The following is a 6,000-nucleotide window of genomic DNA, read 5'->3' on the forward strand; positions in this document are numbered from 1 at the left end:
TCAGTACCATAAATCAAACTGGTTTTCTCCTAAGATGGATGTGCAAGGTGCTAATCAACATTCTTTCAGCCAAAACACTGTGACCTTCAGAACAACATCGATCTGATTGTCTTCTTGTCTCAAAGGTGCTTGAAAATAGTTTTGTTCTCACCCACTCACGATGACAGCAAGTAATGGGCTTGTATACAGCATTTCATTGTGAAGGGTCGGGTGTGTCAAAGACTCATTGAGATGTACAGCACGCAAGCAGATCCTTCAGTCCAACTCGTCCATATCGACTGTATATCCTCAATTAATCTAATTCCCATTTTCCAGCATTTGGGCCATATCCCTCTAAATCCTTCCGATTCATGGACCCATCCAGATGCCTTTTATATGTTGTAATTGTACCAGTCTCCACCACTTCCTCTGGCAGCTCATTCCATCCACGCACCACCTCTGTGTGAATAAGTTGTCCCTCAGGTCCCTGTTAAATCTTTCCCCTCTCACCTTAAACCCATTTCCCCTGTTCTGGGGAAAAGACCTTGACTATTCACCCTAGCCATGCCCCTCATGATTTTATAAACCTCTATAAGGTCACCCCTCAGCTTCCAGGGCTCCAGGTAAAACAGCCCCAGCCTATTCAGCCTCTCTTGTAGCTCAAACTCTCCAACCCTGGCAACATCCTTGCAAATCTTTTCTGACCGGTTTCAATTTTCACGAAATCTTTCCTATACCAGGGAGAACAGAACTGAACACAGTATGCCGAAAGTTGCCGATCCAATGTCCTGTACAGCTGCAACATGACCTCCCAACTCCTATACTCGATGCACTAACCAGTAAAGGAAAGCATACCACCAAATGCCTTCTTCGCTACCCTGTCTACCTGTGACTCCACTTGAAAGGAACTATGAACCTGCACCACAAGATCCCCTGGTTCGGCAATAGTCCTCAGGATCTTAGCATTAAGTGTATACGGCCTGCCTTGATTTGCCTTTCCAAAATGCAGCACCTCAGATGTGATGGTTTCAAGAAGACAAATCGTTTTTGTTTATTTGGCTGATGAGTGCCTGTCGTTGGCTTTTCCTGTTCATACGACACTCTGCCTGTTTATATCGGCCCTGAGGATGGAAAACTCTGACAACCTATCTCTTTTCTCAGTGAGAGAGAAACAAAATACCGACAAAACCTTTTTCCAAGATTGGAGTCAACAAAATTCAGAGCAGGACAAAAGCAAACCATCAGGCTCCTTCATGTTCATGCCAGATAAATAGAAATGACCAAAGGGGAGAAAGGGGGAAAGAGAAAGTGATGTGTGTGAGTGAGTGAGAGAGAGAGAGAGAGAGAGAGAGAGAGGATGGAGGGACAGAGAGGACGGAGGGACAAAGAGGGATGGAGGGAGGGATGGAGAGAGGAGGTGGGGGAGGGGGAGATAGAGAAAGTGCAAGGAGAAAGAATCATGGAATCATACAGCAGAGAAGAGGCCCTTTGGCCCATCGGCCCATCAAGTCTGTACTGCCAAAGCTTCATTCAATCTCACTTGCCCCACCTTCCAACACTAGCCTTGAATGTTATGACATTTCAAGTGCTCATCCAAGTACTTTTTAAAGAGACAGTCGCAGGCAGAAAGAGCGAGGGAAGAGAGGGAGAGAGGAGACAGACAACAGAAGAGACCAATTGATCATTAATCACGTCTGGATCTGAACAGCATTTGCAAGATATTCAACCAACTGCAGCTTCACAAACAAGACTCCTCCTGGCCTCATCCAAAGCCTAGATGATGGTTTTCTGCCATGGGTCACAGGAAGGCTGATAGAAGCAGGAACCTGACTTCAAACACATGGAGCATAGTTTTAACAGCACTGCACATTGACTTGAACAATCCAAGCAGGGACTGCAAAACTGGATTCGTCTTTGCATCACTGACTGATTCATTCTAACTCAGGAACTGGCTGTAGGTTTGCTGTAATGTCATCGGGTCCACATTTCCAGACATGCACAGAATTCCCACGTACCACATTATCTCCCATTCCATCCCAATGTACAGAATTGCTGTTCCAGGCATGACAATGCAATGTATATTCCAGGCATGAAATTATCTTCGAGTTACTGGCGTTTTCAACACTCAACGGGGCACAAACCTGACATGATCAGAGAATCAACTTTCTGCTTCCTGCGAAAGACGATTAATCAGGTCCAGCCTTCTGTGATTTGGCAATTCCAAGTGACTGGCCCAAAATGAGACTGATCCTTCCAACAACTTGATGCACATACCTCACGAGGTAAGTGGTCCTTTAAGGTACAACTAATAACAAGAATCTCTGGTTGAGATAACGTCCTACGCACCTCAGAAATGTCAGCAAGCATTTCACCTTCAGTTACACTGAACTGCATTTGCGAAAAAGCTGAGGCTATTTTGTGCACAGCAGGAGTCTACGAAACAGCAGTGCTCTTTCAATACAAGAATGGCAGAATTCAACCATCACCATAACGTCTCCCCAGCCGCACCAAAAGATAATGAACCTGTGACCCCTTGCAGCCAAGAGGAACCAAGAAGTGAGATGAGGAGGAATTTCTTGAACGGGAAGGTGGTGAATCTGTGGAACTCAGTGCTGCAAACGGCTGTGGAGAACGATTCATGGAATGGATTTTCGACAGAGACACACTCGACAGGGTCTTGAGTAGTAAGGGGGGGGGGGGGGGGGGGGTCAATGGTTATGGGGAGAAAGCAGCAGAATGGGGTTGAGAATGGCCATGATCGAATGGTAGGGCAGGCTCAATGGGCTGAAAAGCCTAATGTTGCTCCCACAGCCTGCGGTCTTACAAGGTAGTGGAAAAGTGAAGGGTTTCCGGACCACAATACAACTTGCCCACACGCCGTCCAGAAAACTAAGTAGTTTGCGGCCACGTCTCACGGCTGAACTCTTCCACAACTACTGTTTGAGGATGTATGTTAGGTGAGAAAGAGTTCAGGAAAAAAAAAATCCAGTTCCTCTCATCCCATTGGGAATCTGAAGAGTTTTAATCAGAGGACCTATCTGGTAAATCTCTTTCAAGACATCCAGCGTCAGAGAGTCATACAGCATGGAAACAGACCCTTCGGTCCAACCACTCCATACCGACCATAATTCCAAGCTGAAGTAATTCCCATTTGCCTGCACTTGGCCCAAGTCCCTCCAAACATTTCTTATCCATGTACTTATCCAAATGTCTTTTAAACTTGGTAACTGTACCCACATCCGCCACTTCCTCTGAAAGTTTGTTTCACACACAAAACATTATCTGTGTAAAAAAACCTTATTGTTTCTTATTAGATCATTCTCCTCACAACTTAAAAGTATGCCGCCTCGTCTTTAAATCCCTCACCCTAGGGAAAAGACACCTGCCATTCACCTTACTTATGTCCCTCATGATTTCATAAACCCCTCAACGAAGTCACCCCTCAGCCTCTCTTGTAAACTCAAACTGCCTGTTCCTGGCAACGTCCTGGTAAATGCTTTCTGAACCCACCCCGGTTGAATAATAACCTCCTTCCAATTACAACTCAAAATTGCTCCTGAATGTGTTTCCCAGAATTGGATAAGCTCTGTCCACTGTTTAAATACAGCTGCAGTGAATGAAGCTGGAAATTCTAGTTCTGCATAGCTTAGCAGCTCGACTTGTGGGTTCTTATTACAGTGATGAGTACATTCAGAAAAATTGCAATAATATACCCCACTCGTTGCTTGTGTCTGCATTTCACAACAAGCTTCTTTTACAGCTCATACTCTGTGCTATCATTTCACACAAATCTGCTCCATGAATTACCATTGCCTGATAATAGCTGATCTCTTTTCTGCAGTGATGACCCCATATTCAACTACGCTTTCAGACAAATAAAAATGAGAAAACATTACACATGAAGCGATCCTCTGCCTGAGATAATTTTCTGCCCAGCCAGAACCCCATCACTCAGCAGACAAATGAGGCTTGAAAATTGGTTCTTTGGTGAAACTGGGAATCCACCATTGGAATCTGAATGATGGTTCACACGGTTCAATGGTCATGACCTGCCAGATGTCTGGGATGGGCGAGGGTGTACTGAGGAGAGGTGCAGACATGGATGGGTTTAACCAGCACAGAATACCCCGCATTTGGTGGTCACCTTTCCACCTTGTGAAGTTTTTGTTTTGCTGTCTCACCAACTGGCTTCCCGATTCAGGAGCTGCATGGTGAGTTTTTCAGTGAAGGCTGAAGGTCCTTCTTACACGGGGTGACGGGAATAATGTGCGGGGAGGTTGGGTTGGGGGTTGGGGTCTGGGTCTGGATGGGATGCTCTTCGGAGAATCAATGCAGACCAAATGAACTGCAGGGATTCTTTGATTCTGTGGGTCAGCTGAGACCACTCTCGGAGAAGGACGGTTTTGATTCAGGCCATGTGTGCTTGGAAGGTGGGTGAGTTCCAAAGTCAGAAACACTCAATCCCACGTGTTTACTTGGTTTCTTGAGAGAGCTGATGAGTCTTTTTCCAGTGGTTCCGGATCTTCCTTCATGCTTCAAGTATCGGTGGCATTCCGACTTCATATCACCACCTCACGCACTGCTCGATCACCACTCGAACCAAAGTTTCAAGTTGACCAACCCAAGTGGGCCGTTGAGACCCACCTCAAAACACCTCATGACCAGGCTTACACTGTGTCACGGACATGATAATGCTTTGGCCATCAAATGATCATCACGGACCGATCAACTCCATGGGTTGGTTTGCTTGGGACAGTAAAACGCATTCTAAATTACGAAGCAGACATGACAGGGAGTCAACTCATTTCCGTGTGCGCAACTTACAAATGACCAGGTAGAGTCACAACAAAGTATACAGACAGCACACAGGGTCCTTGAAATCAAACTCCTTTGAAGGCTAAGTATACATGCAACACCCTACACCTCCTCCGAAGAGTCGTATTGTTTGCAACTTCAACCTGCAGATGGTGCCGTACCTGCTGAGCTTTTCCAGCACTTTCTGGTTTTATAATAACCACCAGAAAGTTTTGGATCGAGAACTATGATTTTTCAGACACTAACCCCGCTCTTAAACCAAACCAGCTGACCCAAACCAGTCTACCTTTTCAGACTCAAATTCATCCCAATGCACACAAATGGAAGTGAACCGAAAAGTATCTGATGTTGAGGAATTTTCAATCTCTCCCTGAACGAGTGTGGATCCACTGTATAAACTGCAGTGTGAAGGGATAGTGTTTGTTTATGAAAATGACCATTATTACACTGCTCTCCTGCAGTTTCATGGCAAGACGAATCTCAGTTCAAGGTGATGTCATTGTTTGTTACATTCTCAAACAAAAGTTTATCATTTTAACCTTACCTGAGCTGACTCTGTTGATCTTCTTCAAGGAGACCGAAAACATTTTGAGATGGCAAAAACTGACAATATTATGTAAACTGTTGTTGATTTGACAATTTTAGAGAATGGTGTTCAACTTCAAAACCATTATCCAACACACTTCAATTCCAGCCTGCATTCATTCATCTGCTGACATTACCTACTGACACCTGCATAGTAACACACTTCTCAAAGCTACCTGAAATCACCCAATTTTATGCACACTCCTGAGCACCTATTCATCCATTAATAATGTATCTGATGTGACAATGGTCCTACCTGGAACACTGTTTCCAAGGTGCAAAAGATGGTCTTTATAAGCTCATCAAAAGGTCATCAGTGCCCACTGCTTCCACTAGCATTGCATCTGTTGCTTCCCAGGTTAAACATCTGCTGTCAACACATCAAAACAGAAGATATCTATGACTGGCAATGGAAACAAAATTTGAAACAAAAAACGAGATTTCTGGAAAATCTCTGCAGGTCTGGCAGCATCTGTGGAAAGAAATCAGAGTTAACCTTTTTGGGTCCAATGACCGCTCCTCAGAATCGTACTTGAGTTGGATACTTTGTGTACCACAGAGTTCTGCTGATGCAATGGGACAGTGTTGTGAGGACAAGAGAGACATATCCCCTCATCACAC

At 44.8% G+C, this 6,000-nt stretch overlaps 1 protein-coding gene across 1 annotated transcript in view; it reads right to left on the reverse strand.

The window, feature by feature from the left end:
* LOC140459654 (receptor expression-enhancing protein 1-like) overlaps positions 1 to 5,725 on the reverse strand; it is a 142,293-nt gene extending 136,568 nt beyond the window's left edge. The window contains exon 1 of the mRNA XM_072553990.1: positions 5,636 to 5,725. The gene's annotated coding sequence lies outside the window, so the exon portion shown is untranslated. The remainder of the gene's footprint in view (positions 1 to 5,635) is intronic.
* Positions 5,726 to 6,000: the final 275 nt, after the last annotated feature.

The sequence above is a fragment of the Chiloscyllium punctatum genome, chromosome 35 (genome assembly GCF_047496795.1).
Source record: "Chiloscyllium punctatum isolate Juve2018m chromosome 35, sChiPun1.3, whole genome shotgun sequence".
Lineage (NCBI taxonomy): Eukaryota > Metazoa > Chordata > Chondrichthyes > Orectolobiformes > Hemiscylliidae > Chiloscyllium > Chiloscyllium punctatum.